This window comes from Lagenorhynchus albirostris, chromosome 3 (assembly GCF_949774975.1).
Source record: "Lagenorhynchus albirostris chromosome 3, mLagAlb1.1, whole genome shotgun sequence".
Taxonomy (NCBI): domain Eukaryota; kingdom Metazoa; phylum Chordata; class Mammalia; order Artiodactyla; family Delphinidae; genus Lagenorhynchus; species Lagenorhynchus albirostris.
The window spans coordinates 49037000-49059475 of record NC_083097.1 but is presented as its reverse complement, the minus strand read 5'-3'; the positions used below and the strand labels follow the sequence as shown (position 1 = coordinate 49059475).

The window sequence follows — 22476 nt, the reverse complement described above, 5'->3', positions numbered from 1 at the left end:
GAGCCGTGTGGATGAAAGGCTCTTGGTGCTGCAGCCAGGAGTTAGTGCTGTGCCTCTGAGGTGGGAGAGCCAACTTCAGGACACTGGTCCACAAGAGACTTCCCAGCTGCACACAATATCAAACGGCAAAAATCTCCCAGAGATCTCCATCTCAACACCAGCACCCAGCTTCACTCAACGACCAGCAAGCTACAGTGCTGGACATCCTATGCCAAACAACTAGCAAGACAGGAACACAACCCCACCCATTGCAGAGAAGCTGCCCAAAATCATAATAAGCCGACAGACACCCCAAAACACACCACCAGACGTGGACCTGCCCACCAGAAAGACAAGATCCAGCCTCATCCACCAGAACACAGGCACTAGTCCCCTCCACCAGGAAGCCTACACAACCCAGTAAACCAACCTTAGCCACTGGGGAGAGATACCAAAAACAACGGGAACTACGAACCTGCAGCCTGCAAAAAGGAGACCCCAAACACAGTAAGATAAGCAAAATGAGAAGACAGAAAAACACACAGCAGATGGAGGAGCAAGATAAAAACCCACCAGACCTAACAAATGAAGAGGAAATAGGCAGTCTACCTGAAAAAGAATTCAGAATAATGATAGTAAAGATGATCCAAAATCTTGGAAACAGAATAAACATGCAAGAAACATTTAACAAGGACCTAGAAGAACTAAAGATTAAACAAACAATGATGAACAACACAATAAATGAAATGAAAAATACTCTAGATGGGATCAACAGCAGAATAACTGAGGCAGAAGAATGGATAAGTGACCTGGAATATAAAATAGTGGAAATAACTACTGCAGAGCAGAATAAAGAAAGAAGAATGAAAAGAACTGAGGACAGTCTCAGAGACCTCTGGGACAACATTAAACGCACCAACATTCGAATTATAGGGGTTCCAGAAGAAGAAGAGAAAAAGAAAGGGACTGAGAAAATATTTGAAGAGATTATAGTTGAAAACTTCCCTAATATGGGAAAGGAAATAGTTAATCAAGTCCAGGAAGCACAGAGAGTCCCATACAGGAAAAATCCAAGGAGAAATACGCCAAGACACATATTAATCAAACTGTCAAAAATTAAATACAAAGAAAGAATATTAAAAGCAGCAAGGGAAAAACAACAAACAAGGGAATCCCCATAAGGTTAACAGCTGATCTTTCAGCAGAAACTCTGCAAGCCAGAAGGGACTGGCAGGATATATTGAAAGTGATGAAGGAGAAAAACCTGCAACCAAGATTACTCTACCCAGCAAGGATCTCATTCAGATTTGATTGAGAAATTAAAACCTTTACAGACAAGCAAAAGCTGAGAGAGTTCAGCACCACCAAACCAGCTCTACAACAGCTGCTAAAGGAACTTCTCTAGGCAAGGAAAAGACCTACAATAACGAACCCAAAACAATTAAGAAAATGGGAACAGGAACATAAATATCGATAATTACCTTAGACGTAAATGGACTAAATGCTACCACCAAAAGACACAGATTGGCTGAATGGATACAAAATCAAGACGCATATATTTGCTGTCTACAAGAGACCCACTTCAGACCTAGAGACACATACAGACTGAAAGTAAGGGGATGGAAAAAGACATTTCATGCAAATGGAAACCAAAAGAAAGCTGGAGTAGCAATTCTCATATCAGACAAAATAGACTTTAAAATAAAGACTATTACAAGAGACAAAGAAGGACACTACGTAATGATCAAGGGATCGATCCAAGAAGAAGATATAACAATTGTAGATATTTATGCACCCAACATAGGAGCACCTCAATACATAAGGCAAATACTAACAGCCATAAAAGGGGAAATTGACAGTAACACATTCATAGTAGGGGACTTTCACATCCCACTTTCACCAATGGACAGATCATCCAAAATGAAAATAAATAAGAAAACACAAGCTTTAAATGATACATTAAACAAGATGGACTTAATTGATATTTATAGGACATTCCATCCAAAAACAACAGAACACACATTTTTCTCAAGTGCTCATGGAACATTCTCCAGGATAGAGCATATCTTGGGTCACAAATCAAGCCTTGGTAAATTTAAGAAAATTGAAATTGTATCAAGTATCTTTTCCGACCACAATGCTGTGAGACTAGATATCAATTACAGGAAAAGATCTGTAAAAAATACAAACACATGGAGGCTAAACAATACACTACTTAATAACGAAGTGATCACTGAAGAAATCAAAGAGAAAATCAAAAAATACCTAGAAACAAATGACAATGGAGACACGACGACTCAAAATCTATGGGATGCAGCAAACGCAGTTCTAAGAGGGAAGTTTATAGCAATACAATCCTACCTTAAGAAACAGGAAACATCTCGAATAAAGAACCTAAACTTGCACCTAAAGCAATTAGAGAAAGCAGGAAAAAAACCCCAAAGTTAGCAGAAGGAAAGAAATCATAAAAATCAGATTAGAAATAAATTTAAAAGAAATGAAGGAAACGATAGCAAAGATCAATAAAACTAAAAGCTGGTTCTTTGAGAAGATAAACAAAATTGATAAACCATTAGCCAGACTCATCAAGAAAAAAAGGGAGAAGACTGAAATCAATCGAATTAGAAATGAAAAAGGAGAAGTAACAACTGACACTGCAGAAATACAAAAGATCATGAGAGATTACTACAAGCAACTCTATGCCAATAAAATGGACAACCTGGAAGAAATGGACAAATTCTTAGAAATGCACAACCTGCCAAGACTGAATCAGGAAGAAACAGAAAATATGAACAGACCAATCACAAGCACTGAAATTGAAACTGTGATTAAAAATCGTCCAACAAACAAAAGCCCAGGACCAGATGGCTTCACAGGCAAATTCTATCAAACATTTAGAAAAGAGCTAACACCTACCCTTCTCAAACTCTTCCAAAATGGAGCAGAGGGGGGAACACTCCCCAACTCATTCTACGAGGCCACCATCACCCTGATACCAAAACCAGACAAGGATGTCACAAAGAAAGAAAACTACAGGCCAATACCACCGATGAACATAGATGCAAAAATCCTCAACAAAATACTAGCAAACAGAATCCAACAGCACATTAAACGGATCATACATCATGATCAAGTGGGGTTTATTCCAGGAATGTAAGGATTCTTCAATATATGCAAATCAATCAACGTGATACACCGTATTAACAAATTGAAGGAGAAAAACCATATGATCATCTCAATAGATGCAGAGAAAGCTTTTGACAAAATTCAACACCCATTTATGATAAAAAACCCTGCAGAAAGTAGGCACAGAGGGAACCTTCCTCAACATAATAAGGGCCATATATGACAAACCCACAGCCAACATCATCCTCAATGGTGAAAAACTGAAAGCATTTCCACTGAGATCAGGAACAAGACAAGGCTGCCCACTCTCACCACTCTTATTCAACATAGTTTTGGAAGTTTTAGCCACAGCAATCAGAGAAGAAAAGGAAATAAAAGGAATCCAAATTGGAAAAGAAGAAGTAAAGCTGTCACTCTTTGCAGATGACATGATACTATACATAGAGAATCCTAAAGATGCTACCAGAAAACTACTAGAGCTAATCAATGAATTTGGTAAAGTAGCAGGATACAAAATTAATGCACAGAAATCTCTGGCATTCCTATACACTAAGGATGAAAAATCTGATAGTGAAATCAAGAAAACACTCCCATTTACCACTGCAACAAAAAGAAAAAAATATCTAGGAATAAACCTACCTAAGGAGACAAAAGACCTGTATGCAGAAAATTATAAGACACTGATGAAAGAAATTAAAGATGATACAAATAGATGGAGAGATATACCATGTTCTTGGATTGGAAGAATCAACATTGTAAAAATGACTCTACTACCCAAAGCAATCTACAGATTCAATGCAATCCCTATCAAACTACCACTGGCATTTTTCACAGAACTAGAACAAAAAATTTCACAATTTGTATGGAAACACAAAAGACCCCAAATAGCCAAAGCAATCTTGAGAACGAAAAACAGAGCTGGAGGAATCAGACTTCCTGACTTCAGACTATACTACAAAGCTACAGTAATCAGGACAGTATGGTACTGGCACAAAAACAGAAATATAGATCAATGGAACAGGATAGAAAGCCCAGAGATAAAGTCACGCACATATGGTCACCTTATCTTTGATAAAGGAGGCAGGAATGTACAGTGGAGAAAGGACAGCCTCTTCAATAAGTGGTGCTGGGAAAACTGGACAGCTACATGTAAAAGTATGAGATTAGGTCACTCCCTAACACCGTACACAAAAATAAACTCAAAATGGATTAAAGACCTAAATGTAAGGCCAGAAACTATCAAACTCTTAGAGGAAAACACAGGCAGGACACTCTATGACATAAATCACAGCAAGCTCCTTTTAGACCCACCTCCTAGAGAAATGGAAATAAAAACAAAAGTAAACAAATGGGACCTAATGAAACTTAAAAGCTTTTGCCCAGCAAAGGAAACCATAAACAAGACCAAAAGACAACCCTCAGAATGGGAGAAAATATTTGCAAATGAAGCAACTGACAAAGGATTAATCTCCAAAATTTATAAGCAGCTCATGCAGGTCCATAACAAAAAAACAAACAACCCAACTCAAAAATGGGCAGAAGACCTAAATAGACATTTCTCTAAAGAAGATATACAGACTGCCAACAAACACATGAAAGAATGCTCAACATCACTAATCATTAGAGAAATGCAAATCAAAACTACAATGAGATATCAGCTCACACCAGTCAGAATGGCCATCATCAAAAAATCTACAAACAATAAATGCTGGAGAGGGTGTGGAGAAAAGGGAACCCTCTTACAGTGTTGGTGGGAATGTAAATTGATACAGCCACTGTGGAAAACAGTATGGAGGTTCCTTAAAAAATTAAAAATAGAACTACCATATGACCCAGCAATCCCACTACTGGGCATATACCCTGAGAAAACCATAATTCAAAAAGAGTCATGTACCAAAATGTTCATTGCAGCTCTATTTACAATAGCCCAGAGATGGAAACAACCTAAGTGCCCATCATCGGATGAATGGATAAAGAAGATGTGGCACATATATACAATGGAATATTACTCAGCTATAAAAAGAAACGAAATTGAGCTATTTGTAATGAGGTGGATAGACCTAGAGTCTGTCATACAGAGTGAAGTAAGTCAGAAAGAGAGGCAAATACCATATGCTAACACATATATATGGAATTTAAGAAAAAAAATGTCATGAAGAACCTAGGGGTGAAACAGGAATAAAGACACAGACTTACTAGAGAATGGACTTGAGGCTATGAGGAAGGGGAAGGGTAAACTGTGACAAAGCGAGAGAGAGGCATGGAAATCTATACACTACCAAACGTAAGGTAGATAGCTAGTGGGAAGCAGCCACATAGCACAGGGAGATCAGTTCAGTGCTTTATGACCGCCTGGAGGGGTGGGATAGGGTGGGTGGGTGGGAGGGAGACGCAAGCGGGAAGAGATATAGTAACATATGTATATATATAACTGATTCATTTTGTTGTGAAGCTGAAACTAACACACCATTGTAAAGCAATTATACTCCAGTAAAAAAAAAAAATTATACACCCAAAAAAATATATATATATAGAAAAATCTATAGTTATATTTTACTAAATTTATTTTACTAAAGAGACTATAGTATTTTACTATAGCCTGTTAATGGTGATTACATTAAAATAACAATGTTTGAAAAAAAAAAAAACTACTCTCTTCTCGGGAATTCCCTGGCCGTCCAGTGGTTAGGACTCTGCCCTGTCACTGCCAAAGGCCCGGGTTCAATTCCTGGTTGGGGAACTAAGATCCCACAAGCCGTGCAGTACAGCCAAAAAAAAACAAAAGGAAGATTAAAAATACTCTCTTCAGGACTTCCCTGATGGTGCAGTGGTTAAGAATCTGCCTGTCAATGCAGGGGACATAGGTTGGAGCCCTGGTCCAGGAAGATCCCACATGCCGCAAAGCAACTAAACCCATGAACCACAACTACTGAGCCTGTGCTCTAGGGCCCACAAGTCACAACTCCTGAGCCTGCGTGCCACAACTACTGAATCCCGCACGCCTAGAGCCCATGCTCCGCAACAAGAGAAGCCACTGCAGTGAGAAGCCCGTGCACCACAACGAAGAGTAGCCACCACTCGCCACAACTAGAGAAAGGCTGTGCGGCAGCAACGAAGACCCAATGCAGCCAAAAATAAATAAATAAATTTATTAAAAACAAAAAATACTCTCTTCTCTAGCAAAAGAAAATGTGAGATGAAGACATAAATATGTTTGAGCTTTACACAAAATAAATATGACAGAACTTAAGAAAATGTAATATTCATAAGCAATATTGTAGCATAAAGGAGACTGAGAAATTGTAGAACAGAACAGGCAGAGTGATATGAGGAGCAGGATGAAATCACCTAAGGAGAAAAACATGCAGTAGTTTGACAGAAGGACATTTGACAGAAGGACAAATATTCAGAAAGAGGAAGAAAAGCCAGATACAAGCCATTGAGACAGTGGCATAAGAACTTGAAAGCTCCAAATTTCCTCCTGGAAGAACGGGTACTGGGCGAATAAAAACTTGAATGGCGAGTAGCCCTTTTTGTGAAATGTATAAGCAATATAGTATTTACCATGAATCACTGGAACATTTCTTACAGAGAGATGTGAGGAAGATGTCATTTTTTCAAAGATAGTTAAATTCCTGCAAGTCAAATCATGATCTATAGCCCAAGTCTAAGAAAAGAACAGTAAGAGGCAGAAAACATTCTTGAGGAATTATGGATAGGAAATATTACCAAACTGTTCAACTGCCTGGAGTCAAAAGCAAACTAGAGAAAGACAATGTGTCAAAGACAAGAAAGAAATGAATTTCTGTGAAGACCAGGGGAAGAGTTCAAACTCTGAGAAACAGAAATCTTAAAGCAGCTTTGCCAAAAAAAAAGTTAAACCTGAAAATGACCAAGCTTCTAGACAGCACGACCAATGTAGTTAGAGCGGAAGTAGGTGGAGGTAAGATGAAACAAAATTGACCATGAGCTGACAACTGTTAAACCTGGGTGGTGAGTAGATAAGGGCTCATGATACAATTCTGTCTATTTTTGTGTATGTTTTTTAAAGTGGCAGCTAATGGACCATGATACAGAGAATACTAAAGCTGCTGACATCAGCCGCTCTGGAAATCTTTTTTTTTTTTTTGCGGTACGCGGGCCTCTCCAGCTGCGGAGCACAGGCTCCGGACGCGCAGGCTCAGCGGTCATGGCTCACGGGCCTAGCTGCTCCGCGGCATGTGGGATCTTCCCGGACCGGGGCACGAACCCATGTCCCCTGCATCGGCAGGCGGACTCTCAACCACTGCGCCACCAAGGAAGCCCTGGAAATCTTTAAATGCACTAGATAGTAAAGCGCTCCTTCCTCCACACCACTCTTCTACATAGAACATACTTCTGTTATTACATCTATTTCCTTTTGAGTCCCATCTACAAAATCACGAGCTACTTAAAGGCAAATATTGTGTCTTATTCATCCATACATGCGAGCACCTAATACAGTGTCAGGGCTATAGCAAATGCTCAGTAAATGTTTGATGAACTGAACAAAGCAATAATGTGATTGTAATTTCTAAGAGCGGAAGGCAGGCTTTTAGAAATGATGAAAAAGAGGTCAAAGAACAACAATATTTCTGGAAGTACAGAAATTATATCACAGTAAAGAGAGAAATATCTATAAAAGATACTACGAAAGTAAACAGTATGCTGAAGAGCTAAAAAAAAAATTGAAGGAAGGAATAAATGAATGAATAATTCGCTCAGTATCTTCACCTACTGAAATGAGGCACATTGAGCCAATAAAATTTAACAATGCTTTTCACTGGGAATATCTAACATCCTCTGTTCTAATCCTGTTCTCTCAATCAGGTTTCTGATACTTATTGGCCTGTCATTAGACTTTTCCACATTCATTCATTCAAATATTTACTGAACACCTACAATGACAGACATTATTCTAGGCACTTAAGATACATCAATGAACTAAAAAGACAAAAAATCTCTGCTCTCATGGAGAGTATATGCTAGTGGGTGGAGAGAGAGAAGTAAATTATACAGTATGTATAATTTACATACAGTATACAGTGCCAGAAGACGGCTGTGAAACAAGTCCTGTCCAATAAACCCAAGTATTCATGTCGTACTGGGGGTTTTTAGTAAAATGGCATTGATAAACTTCAATAAGTCTCTTGCCTGTTTGGTATACACGAGAGTCCCCCATGACTGAACACCTCCTCATAGGAAAAGTTAAGGAGCTTATCCTAAACAATAGTGACACCCACCAAGGTAGTGTCAGCAGTGAGGCCGCAACTAGTGTCACCACCAACTTCTCTGACACCTCTTTAGGTGAAAGAAAAAAATATACAACTGTATAAAAACTATTAAAGAACAGCAATTATGCTTATTGGTTTTAAAGTTCCTTCTCTGATGTCAAAGAAATAGTAAGGAAAAGCTGTACGCTTGATTTTGGGAAGATACTGTTCTTTGAATGGCAGTAATAGCACAGCCTAAATTTAACAGACCATAACTGACCAAATTTTAGTCAAAACTTTTTGCTAACTGTTAAGGGATCATCAGTCCTCTCCAAATATACATATCTTTGATTAGTTTCCAATTACTGATCCAGGATATCATACAACTCGTCTTAGAAGAATCTCATTCTTGTTGTGAGAGTTCAGCCTAAGGACTCACTTGAATTTATAAAAATTCACTCATTAAAACATGTATACGGCTTCCCTGGTGGCGCAGTGGTTGAGAGTCCACCTGTCGATGCAGGGGACACGGGTTCGTGCCCTGGTCCGGGAAGATCCCACATGCCGCGGAGTGGCTGGGTCCGTGAGCCATGGCCACTGAGCCTGCGTGTCCGGAGCCTGTGCTCCGCAACGGGAGAGGCCACAACAGTGAGAGGCCCGCGTACCGCAAAAAAAAAAAAAAAAAAACATGTATAGGCAGTATGCCAGTAACACCCTAAAATTAGAAACTGTTCTACATTTTATCATTAGAATTATGTTCTGAGTCATTAAAATAATTTTCTATCACCTTAGAGCCATCCACATCAGTTCTCTAAACAGTAAGTATATCTAATTTAAGCATTTTGTTTTACTGACCAAGAAACTGTGTCCTAAAAAGGTTGAAGAGAAAAATTGTGACTCTTGTACAGTCACACACAGGCAAATTGGTGACATTTCTGGAAACCTAGAATTCAAGTCTCCTATCCCAACCCAACACTCTCTATTGACTACCACATTTTTCCTTTAGATCACAGCGTTGTCAAATACCAATGAAATTAACCAGTTTTTAAAAATCTTTAGACCTGAGAACCAAAATACAATATCAAGACTAGAGCTTATCTTCCTGATAAATTCTGTTACAGCAAAACTGAAAACCAAAATTTAAAAAATCTTTAGACCTGACAACCAAAATACTGTATCAAAAGACTAGAGTTTATATTCCTGATAAATTTTACTATAGCAAAATTGAAAACCAAAATTAAAAGTCAATGAAAATACCATACACAAAGTTAACAAGATTTATCAGGAATTTTTTTTAAAGAGGTATTACTTTATAATCATCAGATTGGCAAAAATTACAAATTCTGAAAATATTCAGTGCTGGCAAGAATGTATGTAAATAGAAACCTTTATGCACTGCTGCTAGGAGTATACATTAGTAAAACCACTTTGGAGAGCAATCTTGTCATCATGAATGAAATGTGCTTGTGTGTGTGGGTACATTCTATGATCAGGTAATATCCTATGACCCAGCAGTTCCACACTTGGTACTATACCTAAAGAAACTCCTGCATAGGCATACAAGGAAGAGACAAGGATAAGGGTGTTTGTCTTGGAGTTGTCTACAGTAAGAGAGAGCTAGAGACAATATGCTGTCCACCGTTAGTGGAACAGATACATAAAATATATCTTATCCTCCCCTTGCAGAATATGTTCCCTCTGGCTGCAAATCTCCTGCCTCTAGATATCTGCATGTCTTGCTCTTTAGCTTCAATCCAGTTTCTGCTCAAATTTTCAACTAATCAAATAAGTCTTCCCTGACTGCCCAATCTAAAATATCTTACCTTTCAATCCAGAATCTCTCTAGTCCAGATATCCTTCCTTCTATTTTCTAATCTTCCATTTTTCTGCGTAACACTTTTAACTGTCTGACATTCTAATACACATGTGTTTATTGTTCAGAATCCCAATTAGAATGTAAAGTCCAGACACCAGGAGATTTGTTCAAAGGAATACCACCAGAATCTAGAATTAGTACCTGGCACATAGAAAGTGATTAACAAATATTTGTTCAACAAATGAATTCAATGACTACATCCCAATCTCCGCTTACAGCTGTGTAAAGTCACATAATTGAACCCAAGTCTCTGACTTTTCAAACCCACTCACAGTATATAACCTGAGTGGTTATATAACCTCCAGAGTATATAACATTCCACATTTTTTTCAACCCCCTGGCAATTCAATTTGCATTCACAGTATTCAGCAATGAAGCAGCTTCTCATGGCCAGGCACTACTCTGAGAAATAAATAAGGGAGTCTTTGCATTCAAGTCTAGAGAGGAAAAAAGACAATTACAATATAGTATAAGCACTATGATAAGCTGTTATGGAAGGAGGTCAGAAGATGACCTAACTCACCCTAGGAAGGCTGGGGAGGGCTTCCCAGAGGGGAGCAAGGCAGCATTTGTGCTGAGTAGAAGTTATCCAGATGAGCACATTATGGGTATTTGTCAGATAAGTGATGGCTACATTCTAGGCAGAAGACACACAACATAAAAGTGCCTCAATTTTAAAAAACATCCTAACACTTTTGAAGAACTGTAAACAATTCAGCATGACAAAACAATGTGAGGCAGGAAATAACAGAAGGTGAAAGCAAAAACAAGCAAGGCTCATATCATTAACATCCCTATTTCCAAGGCTTGGTAGTTTGGATTTTTATCTGAAAGTCTGCATAGAAGGATTGCAGAATAACAGCACCATCTGCCTACAGAAAAAGGAAAGGTACAGAGGGATGGTATGCATTCTCAGAAGCATGGAAATTATTTAGAAGGTTTACATAGAAGTCCAGATAATAATGATAATCTGAACCAAGGCAGTAGCCACAGAGAAAAAGTAGATGAAAGAGGTAAAACAAGATTTGGTAAACAGTAATATAGTTAAGTGTGGGAAGGTTAGCACATAAGGGTAATAACAGGGAAGAGTTAAGATTCTAGTGTCTCTGACTGAGTGATGAGCTGCATGCACGAATCACAGGAAGAAGAGAAGCAACTTCAGAAAGGGTGAGATACATAATTTTTTTGACATGAGTTTAAGGTATCTTAATACAACCACAATGTATCAGAGTTGATCTGTGCTAAACAGATCTGGGAGTCATCAAAATAGATATAGAAGTTGAACTCATAAAGGATGAAAGCCTTCAAGGAGAGTAGGCAGAGGCAGAAGAGAGGAGAAGATAGTAGATAGAGTGAAATGAATATTTAAAGTGGCCAGAGAAGAGAGAAAAATATAAGGAAAGACTGACCAAGACATGGAAGGAACATAAGGAGACTACAGTGTCACAGAAACGTAAGAGAATTTCAAGGAGGACTAGTCAAAATGTTAAATGATTAAAAAGATTCCATTAGATTTCAGAATAAGGAAATCAATAGTGAGCATCACCCCATCAAATTCAGTGACTGCAGTGGATTGGCAGACTTCAACACACTAAAAAATAAATAAATAAATAAGAAGAAGGTGGAGATAATGAACATAAGACAACTTTTTCAAGAACCTTAAAGGAAATAATTACAGATAAAATTGAAGAGGAATCTAGAGTGAAAAGAGTGTATTTAAGACAAGTGCATTTAAATCCTGGTAAGTTAGTACCAGTTGAGAGTAAAAGGAATAACCAAGTGTTATGGACTAAACTGTATTCCCCAAAATTCATATGTTGGAAGCCCTAACCCTCAGTATCCCCAGTACTGAAGATAAGAATTTTGAAGATGTGATTAAGTTAAAATGAGGCCATCAGAGTGGACTCTCATCCAATATGACTGGTGTTTTAATGAGAAAAAGAGACACTAGAGGTTCTAGTGCACAAAGGTACAACCATGTAAAGAGGCAGAAAGAGGGCATCTATAACTCAAGGAGAGAGGCCTCAGAAGAAACTATTTCTGCCCTAACCTTAATTGTGGACTTCCAGCCTTCAAAACTGTGAGAAAATAAATTTCTCTTCTTTAAGCCACCCAGTCTCTGCTTTTTGTTATGTCAGCCCCAGCAAACTAATACACCAAGGAAACACTGTCCCTGAGGAGAAAAAACTCGGAACACAATTAGAGATGAACAGATAGAGGTAGACAAGTATGCAGGTGAAAGAGGGCAAAAAGCAATGAAGTTCCCACCAATGTATTGCATTTCCTCTGTGAAGCAGAAGACAACATTATCCAGGAAAGAGGAAGGAAGGAAGGAGGTGGTGGGCTAATAACCACCATGGGAAACAAGAGTAGTTACTAAAGACACAGAGGATTATTAGGCTGCCTTTCCATTAGTCAGTAAATGTTTGTTACGTAGTGTCATTCATGAATGCTTTAGTTCAATTTCAATAGTGAACTCTAGCAGTAACTAGTAAAAGAAATGCATTGCAATGAATCAGAACCTGGTTTAAAAATCTAGATAACATGGGACCTTGTGCAAGTCACTTACCATTCTGGGCCTTAAGTTTCTTCAACCAGACAAACCAGACTTGATAATCAGCATAAGATCACCTCAGATTAAAAATAAGAAGTGCTATAATGTTTATGCAGGTTTGTGCATGACCTTGGTCTTCAACTTTTACCAACCAAAGTAGTGTGTCTCAAGCTGTAATGTACATTCATCTGGAGAGCATGTTAAAATGCAGATTCTGATTCAGTAGACCTGGGGGTAAGCCTGAGATTGTGCATTTCTAACGAACTTTCAGGTGATGCCTACACCATATTTTGAGCTGCAAGGGTGTAGAACACTGATCCAGATCAAGTTCTACAAAGCTTATAATTATCGGCTTATCTGTAATCAGCCTGATATTTAGAAAACCAAGAAAAAACACTCTAGACTCACACCTGCACGAAATGTCTTGCCATTCCGTGAAACACTCTGAAATTAACTGATAGTCCCCATTTCGTGCAGACAGGAAAAGAAAGGAATCATAGGAAAAGAAAGGAATTGCCATCAATAACACTAAATTAGGAGAAGCCCAAGATTAAATACAAACACACACATGTACACAGATATACAACACAAAGGTTAAAACCTATCTAATCAAATACATTTTCTTTCTCAAAATATGAACATTTCTGGAAAAACACATGTATTTATCTCTAGAAAAATCTTCAGTATACTTTAACTGTCACATGTCTACAAAGATTCTTTTGCATTCTGGTTTGATCCTGAACGCAAACAAATTCTACAGTGTCACAAAACCTAAAGTTGTTTTTTTTTAAACCTAAAGATTTTTATGTTAATTCCCAAATAATCTTCACCTATTTGTTTAGAACCTCCAATTGTATTATCACAACTAAATTTGTTTGTGTTGAGAATTCTCTTCTGCTTTAGGAAGTGTAACTAGGGCAGAGACAGCCCAGCTGCCTTAGGGCTATAATATATCGCCACAAATCATTGCTATAATTAAACCGGTTTTTACTATTCCCTGTGCTAGGGGTTACAGGAGGTAAATTCCACAATCCTATCACAACCAACAGGGAGAGATTTTCAATCTAATTTCACAGAAATCTTCTTCAGTGACAAAAGACCTAAGAAAAAATGTCATGAAATGGATGCCTCATATCGTAGAGTCACTCTGCCTTTAACCTGAAACCTCTGTACTGAACAGAGAAGTTTGAAATAACGTGAAAACGAAGTAATGAACTCCCTATCCAAGAAAAAATAAAAAATATTATGGCTGTAAACTACTCTTCCTTATTCCCTTCTGAAGAATAACCAAATCGCAAGGGCACTAGCGCACTACAATCGAGCCCGTTCAAATGGGGTGGGGAGGGGAGATCAACTGCAACCTTGGTACCAGGAGGCAATTTAGCAGTCCTATCTATCTAGCCAAGTCACTCTGAAAAAATAAGGCTTCCCTCATTCACCACCAGGTCACAAAAGGATTTTTTTTAAAAATGACAAATGCAATGGGCCTCAAAATAGTTTTGCTGAATCACAAATACCGTCAAGTTATAAAGCTGCAGAAGTCGCTGGGCTCGAGCACTGTCGGCCATACCTCAGCAAGTAAGTCCTCTATGAACATGTATAACTTCGTTAAAGTCAAGCAAGGGTCTAATGGTCAATTAAAGCTTTCACAGTATTACTATTAGTAGCAATACTGTGGGTGCAATCACAACATACAGTGGTTTTATACTAAAGATGACCACGTTCTCTGAAAAGTGGCACCACCGATCCCCCAAGGGCAAATGAACCACCCTAACCCGCAACGCAGCCACAATGAGCACCCTACGTCCTCATTCTGGCACCCAGTCCCTGCCTCCCCGCGCCCTGATTCCTCCGCGACCATGCTTCCCGCTCCCGGGCTGACTGGGGCAGCCTCGAGCTCCCAGGGGTCCTTGGGGTAACGGAGAGCCAAGCCTGCAGGCCGCCCTTCTCCCGCTAATGCTATGCCTGGCCTCCCACTAGCCACACGTTCTTCCCTCACCTCTCGGGTCTCCGCTGCCCAGCCCACTCCTCCCTTCCGCTCGCCCGCGCTCTGGGGCTCTCAGGCCTGGGCCTCACCGTTTGGTTCGGTCCGGAATGGCCCGGCTCTCCCACTTCCACGCTCCAACACGAAGCGGCGTCAGCTCGTCCTGCGCCCCACGCTTCCAGTCCACACGCCGCCGCCTACTGATGCCGAAAGCCGCTTCTAGTATCGCGCCATGTTCCGCGTCGCGGCTCCAAACGACGCGGGCGCTCGAATACTGCGTCACAGACACCCGGAGCGCGTGGACTAGGCAAAGACAGAAGACGATAGGAGAACGGCGAAAGGAGAGGGAGGAGCTTTCCCTTCGAAACCGAAGGCGCCGGGCGTCTAAGGCAGCTCTGTGCGCTTGCGCAGTATAGAGAGCTGGGACCCCCCCCCCCACCGGACGCTGAGCGACCTGTAACCATGGAAACCATAGTTCGGCTCTGCCCCACTCCTGGGAAAATCAACTGTCCTGGGTTGACTGAAGCTTAAATCAGAATCATTTTCCCTTTCTTATTCCAGATATCAGCTGCCAAACTGCATTGTTTTACGGATCTGTCTCGGTAAAGAAGAATTATTTAAAATAATCCTACTCTCAGCAGTCAGCCCTCCCACGAATATTTATTTTTTTAAGGTCCTAAACTTGCTTGGCGCTCCAGTCCAGAACGATAGCAAGAGTGGAAAGATTAAAAGGGAGTAAATCCAGTTCTCTCTGCCTCTGCTTCTAATTAGCTTAGTGACGTAAGTTTTCTTACATTTAGAAAAAAATAGTTTAGTGTTCACAAAGATTAATAAAAATAATAGATAACATTCATTAATCATTTAGAATGTGCCAGATACAGTTCTAAGATCTTCAGATGAATCATGTATTTAAATCCTTAAAACAACCCTAAGAGGTTGAAGAAGCTGAAACATTAGAAAGATCAAGTAACCTGCCTAAGTTCGCACAGCTAGTAAGTAGTAACTAGCAGTGTTAGGTTTGAACCAGGCAATCATAAGCCTTGCATTACAAGATGCTCATCACACAAGGGCTATTTTTGAAAGTAAAAATATAAAAATATAAAATATATATAAAAAATATAAAAATTACCTAAATGACCACCAAAAGGAATGACTAAATCATGACACATGCATATATAATACAAATTGGCCATTAAAAATAATGTTGAAAAAGAATCTGAAAAAGAATGGATATATGTGTATGTATAATTGAATCACTTTGCTGTACACCTGAAACTAACAAAACATTGTAAATCAACTAACTATACTCCAATATAAAATAAAAATTAAATTTAAAAAAATTTTTAAATTATGTTGATATGTTAACATGTTCACAATGCATTAGGGAAAGAGTGGGTTACAAAACAATATGCTCAGTATGGTTACATTTTTGGAATAAGTATATGCGAAAATGTTAGGGTTTGTCACTAGTTGGATGGTATTATGGGCATGTTTTATTTTTAAATTTATTTTGTTTGATTGTATCTTCTGATTTTACTGAAAGGTAATACTTCTCAAATTTTAAACGTGCATAGAATCACATGGGGGTCTTGTTAAAATACAGAACCTGATTCAGTTGGTCTGAGGTGGGGCCTGAGAGTCTTCATTTCTAATGAGTTTCCAGTTAATGCTGCTCTTCATAGATCACACGTTGTGTAACAAGGCTGTAAGGAATATGCAATAAAGCAGGAAAAAATTGCCTAATTTTAATTAAAATGAAAAAATTTGTTTAGAAGGATCTTTTCTGTTTGGAATAATGGGTTCGTCAGATATTGAAGGAAACCTGTAACTCAGAAAAATACACATACATAAATTTTGCCTACAGTTTCAGGGCACCAAATTAAGATGCACTTGGAGGTCCTAGCTTCAGCTACTATGAATGTAAAATCTAGTAATATAGTATGTACAAAACAAATATGTACAGCTGGATAAATCTCATATGACTGCATTTTGTTGCTATATTCTCATATTCTCACGTTCTTTGAAGAAAAAGACAAATATTAAATTAATTTAAATTACATGATCATTGGGCTGTTCAGAACATATTTAAAATATAAATATATGTTCAGTGCTTTCCCCCCAAAATGGTTGAAAACTGAAAAGAGAAAGCAGAAAATTGATGGAGCAAATGATAAGTTAAAGAAACATTAGCTTCCCTCACCCCTCAGTCTCAAGTAGGTTCCAAAAAACAGATATACATAATAACAATGCAAATTATTTGCCTCAGTAATATTATGATTGCTAACTTCTAAATATTCCCTATGTGCCAGTTACTGTTCTGTTTTTTAAGTGCCTGACATTGAACTGTAGACATTTCATGTAGTTTATTATCCTCATCACCACCCTATATGGAGATTATTCTTTCCCTCATTTTACAGATTAGAAGATGATGCTCATGAATTAAGTAATTTCAAATTCTTAACTGGAGAAGCACAGACTCAAATTTAGATACATGCTTTGTGGTAGATAGAATAAAAGATAGCCAAATCCTAGTCCCTGAAACCTGTGAATATATTACTTTTCATGCCAAAAGGGACTTTGCTACTATGATTCAATTAAGAATCTTGAGCTGGAAATATTATCTTGTGGGCCCAATGTATTCACAAGGGTCTTTATAAGAGAGAGACAGGAGTATCCGAGAGAGAGATGTGACCATGGAAGCAGAGGTCACAGCGACACGGGGCCATGAGTCAATGAATACAGGCAGCACAGAGAAGCTGGGAAAGTCAAGGAAATGGATTCTCCCCTACAGCCTCTGTAAGAAACTCTGTCCTGCAGATGACTTTAGACTTCTAACCTTCAGAACTCTCAGACAATAAATTTGTGTTGCTTTAAGCTACTGTTTGTGGCAATTTTTTATAGCAGCAATAGAAAACCAATATGTGCTCCAAAATCATAAGGTTTCGAATTTGCTACACTTCATTTAATATTGTAACTTGGGTAAAATTGGGTCTTGGGCAACTCTATAATATAGTTCATTAGCTGCTTATAGATTAACTCATTAGAAGCTTACCAGCTTGGGAAAATAAGTCTTTGAGAAACTAACTGATCTGCCCTTGGTAATATAATTTTGTAGCAGCTTCAGTTTTGTTTATATTTTTTTAAATTTATTGATTTTTGGCTGCATTGGGTCTTCGTTGCTGTGCGCGGGCTTTCTCTAGTTGCAGCGAGCAGGGTCTACTTTTCGTTGTGGTGTGCGGGCTTCTCATTGCGGTGTCTTCTTTTGTTGCGGAGCACGGGCTCTAGGCACGCGGGCTTCAGTAGTTGTGGCTCGTGGGCTCTAGAGCGCAGGCTCAGTAGTTGTGGTGCACAGGCTTAGCTGCTCCGTGGCATGTGGGATCTTCCCGGACCAGAGCTTGAACCCGTGTCCCCTGCACTGGCAGGCAGATTCTTAACCACTTCGCACCAGGGAAGTCCCTGTTTATAATTTTAAAAAAATTTGAAACAGTATAAGTGTCTTTCACTAAGGATTGATTACATAAATTATGGTACGTTCATACAATGAAATACTCTCTACCTGTTAAAAGTGGTGATATAGATTTATATTCATTAACATTAACAGATGTCCATCATATTTAGTTAGGTAAGAACAATAGGTTAAAAGAATTTTTTATATCCAAAAAGTCTTGGAAAATATCAATAGCTTAATGGAGGTGAACTCTGAGTGATAGGTTTCACTTTCTAAAATCTTTTTGTACTATCTAAAATTTTTTGCAATGTTTAAGTATTACTTTAATAATCAAAGAAATATAATAAATAAAATATTTCTACTTTGGAAAAATAAATATAAGAATACCATGTAGCTTTGTATCTCTTAAGGTGAAACGGCATTTTTTCATATTCTCCTGGTAAGAATGAAAATTGATTCAACTGTTTCAGAAAATAATCTATTAGTATATATTCAGAGACTAAAATGTTCATATATTTTGACTAAATAACTCCATTCTTGTAAATCTCTACTAGGGAAATAATCCAAAGTATAGAAAATATTTTTCATAAATGCAGTAAAATGTGTATGGCTCTATTTTGTACAACAGTGGTATAGGAATGATTTAGTGAACTCTTACACAGTCACAAGATGAAATCTTCTGCAGCAGCTTTCAATACTGACTATTAAGATTGTACAAAAACTAGAAAAAGTGCTTTTTATGTTACTGTATTTTATAGAAAAAACCCAGTAAATTATATGATCTCAACTATGTAAAAATATGTATTGCTAAAACAATAGGAGAAAACAGCGTGTGTCAAAACCTTCACAGAGGTTATCCCAGAATAGTGAGATTAGACGTACATTTTTCATCTTCTTTCTACCTTCTGTATTTTCCAGGATTTTTGCAAGTTAAGTTTTTGGTTTTGTTATTTCGTTTACAATGTAGTTGTCCTATCTTTGGGGCCCAGGAAACGCATAAAAGGGGAAAATAAAACCAGTTTTACTTACTACATCTCTGTCATTAATTGTTACTTTGTACACAATTTATTCTTAAATTCATGGTAACCAAAGATTTAATTTTTTAACTCCATACTTTAGAATTCACTTGACTCTTACATTAGCTTGTTATTAAAAGAGTGAAATTAATTTAAATTGTATCTAGAATGACTCAGCTAGTATCTTTTGCTTTCCTGCCATTCCATCAGTGATGAGAGTACAGTCATCCCTTGGTATCCACGGGGAATGATTTCAGGACCCTTCCTGTATACCAAAATCCGCGAACCTCCAAGTCCCTTGCATAAGATGGCCTAGTACACTGGGTCCTCTGTATCCGCGGATGCGTAACCTGCGAATTGACTATGATGGCAACACTCAGAAGTAGAGACCAAAGGAGCCCACAAAAGGCAGCTGGTGTCCTGCTGTGGCAAGAGCACAGGCTTCCACCCCTACTTCTGCTGCCAACTACCTGAAAGACCTTGAGCAAGTACCTTTAATTTCTGTGAGACTCAGTTTCTTCATATGTAAAACAGCATAAGCATGCTTGCCCTAACAATTTCCCAGGGTTTCATTGAAAATCTAATTGTGTGGAAAGTACTTTGAAACCCATAAAATGCAATGTGAAAATATAATATATAAATACAAATATTAAAAATATAATATGAAATAGGCTCTATAATAATCCACAAATAGAATTCTTAGTACAATAATTTTCCTGTTGTATCTGGAAAGCTTCAAAGTGCTTCATTTTGCAACAGAATATATATTATTTTATGGTAATGATATGAACACATTTATCTGACAGATGCTTTTGGTAGGTATCAATGATTCGATATTAGATTTTCACTAACAATTATTAGATATTCACTGACAATGCTTAGACTCATCATGCTGGTATTAAACAGAGACCAAAGTCTTCTTTCTTAATTAATTGTATTAATTTAAAATAGCATTTTAATAATCTGAAAAAAATTAGAACATTTTTTATAGAAGACTCTTGCTCATAGTATTCAAGGTATATTACTTCTTTCAGCCAAATTTCATCACATTTTTCTGTTAAGATTTAGACAGCATAGTAGAAATTGTCTCTAGGTACTCTTTGAAATTGTTCTACGTTGTAAGGCAGCACTTCATTTTAGTATTGGATATTGGCACAATATTTTTTTGTTCTAATCAAATTAAACAGCTTGATATTAAGTATATTTCAATTTGATTTTGTTTTATCTTGTCCAGGTGAATTAATTTTTCTTAGAAATATAGTATTTCAGTTAATAAATCCATGTTAAAAGTGTGAAATTCAAACATTCTTAATGTTTTTATGACTTTTAAATATATTAAACGTCTGCAAGGAACTATAATTTATACAAGAAAATGCTCACAATGTTTTATTTTTATTCTTTATTATATTCCCTGGCACATTAAGAATGTTATCATTTCAAGCATGCTGTGAATTTAAATAATCCTCTTCTACCAAAGCAAATGTTATTGTATTTATTTTTCAAGTTATGATACACTTTGTTAACAAAAAACACTATAAGAATGGCAGTAATCAATTGTGCACACCCAAACTGAAAAATAATTATTTTTAATTAACAAAGGATATAAATATGAAGCAGAGAAGCATAAAATTATTTTTCACAATTACAAAGCCATTCATAGCTGCAAAGATAACTCAAATACATTCCAGCATAACTTGCATACACATTTCTTTAATGCAGCTCATATCCCAGCCTCACACATTCCCTAGGGCTCATGGATCCATGCTGCACCCAATACTGTCTCACTTCTGAATGTTACCTTGGTACTAACAGAAAAAAAAATCCCAACAATTGGATGCAATTTGGCCAGAAAAATAAGCAATACCAATTATTAGAACAATTTTCCTGTACTGATGAGGGTGCCCTTCCCATCCTTTTTCAGTTCTGTAGAAATTCCTCAACCAAATATGTTATTTTAGTGCAGAAAGTAGTGAATCCCTACCTGCAGTGTGCATCAGAATCTCCTAGAGGGTCTGTTAAAAATGCATTTGCCAGGGCCAAATCCTATTCTGATCCAGAATGTTTAGGGTGGGCCTTGGGAATGTGAATTTTCATTACATGTGGTATTTGTTTGTGAGGGCTGCCATAATAAAATACCCCAGACTGGATGGCCTAAATAACAGAAATTTATTTTCTCACAGTTCTGGAGGTTAGAAACTCAAGATCAAGGTGTCAGCAGGGTTTGTTTTTCCTGAGGCCTCTCTTCTTAGCTTGCAGATGGCTGCCTTCTGGCTGCATCCTCATATGGTCTTTCCTCTGTGTATACACATCCCTGGTGTGTCTATGTGTGTCCAAATTTCCTCCTTTCATAAGGATACCAGTCAGATTGGATTAGGTCACAATCTAAAGGCCTCATTTTAACTTAGTAACCTCTTTTAAGGCCCTATGTCCAAATACAGTCACATTCTGAGTACCAGAGTTTAGGGCTTCAACATATGAATTTTGGGGAAACACAGTCCACTATGTAACATGTGCCCTAGTTTTTCGGATATAGGTGACTCAAGGTTCATACCTAAACAAACACCAAGTCAGTCTGTAGGTAAGCTAAATGTGCACACTCACCTCAGTCATTTAGTTTTATGTGGCTTATTTTGTGACAACTTCCAGGAGGGTCTTGCTATTTCACTCCTAAAGAAAATTATCATTTGGCTTCCATCCTTATTGTCTATCATGCTACATAAAATAGTCTCTCCCACCCACCCTGTTGATCTCTTTCTCCTCTACTTTACTTTTTTCTTCATACTTATCATCACCTGACATAATGTCTGTTTTTCCTCACTAGAATGTAAGCTCCACTTTGTTTTGCTCACCACTCACTGTACACACCCCCGTGTGCAGAAGAGTGACCCAGGAAGATGAAAATGTCCTGGAGGTGATCTTGCATTCCTTCTGTCAAGAAAAAGCAAGGTCGGGACTTCTCTGATGGCACAGTGGTTAAGACTCCGCCTGCCAATGCAGGGGACACGGGTTTGAACCTTAGTCCAGAAAGCTCCCACAGGCCGTGTAGTAACAAAGCCCATGTGCCGCAACTACTGAGCTCATGTGCCACAACTACTGAAGCCCATACGCCTAGAGCCCGTGCTCTGCAACAAGAGAATCCACCGCAATGAGAAGCCTGTGCACTGCAATGAAGACCCAACACAGCAGAAAGAAAGGAAGGAAGGAAGGGAAGGAAGGAAGAAAGAAAGGAAGAAAGGTGACTGAACTAAGGAAACTAGGCAAT

General features: G+C 38.1%; 1 protein-coding gene across 1 annotated transcript in view; it reads right to left on the bottom strand.

The window, feature by feature from the left end:
* Positions 1-14978, bottom strand: part of IPO11 (importin 11) — a 216112-nt gene extending 201134 nt beyond the window's left edge. The window contains exon 1 of the mRNA XM_060142999.1: positions 14843-14978. The gene's annotated coding sequence lies outside the window, so the exon portion shown is untranslated. The remainder of the gene's footprint in view (positions 1-14842) is intronic.
* Positions 14979-22476: the final 7498 nt, after the last annotated feature.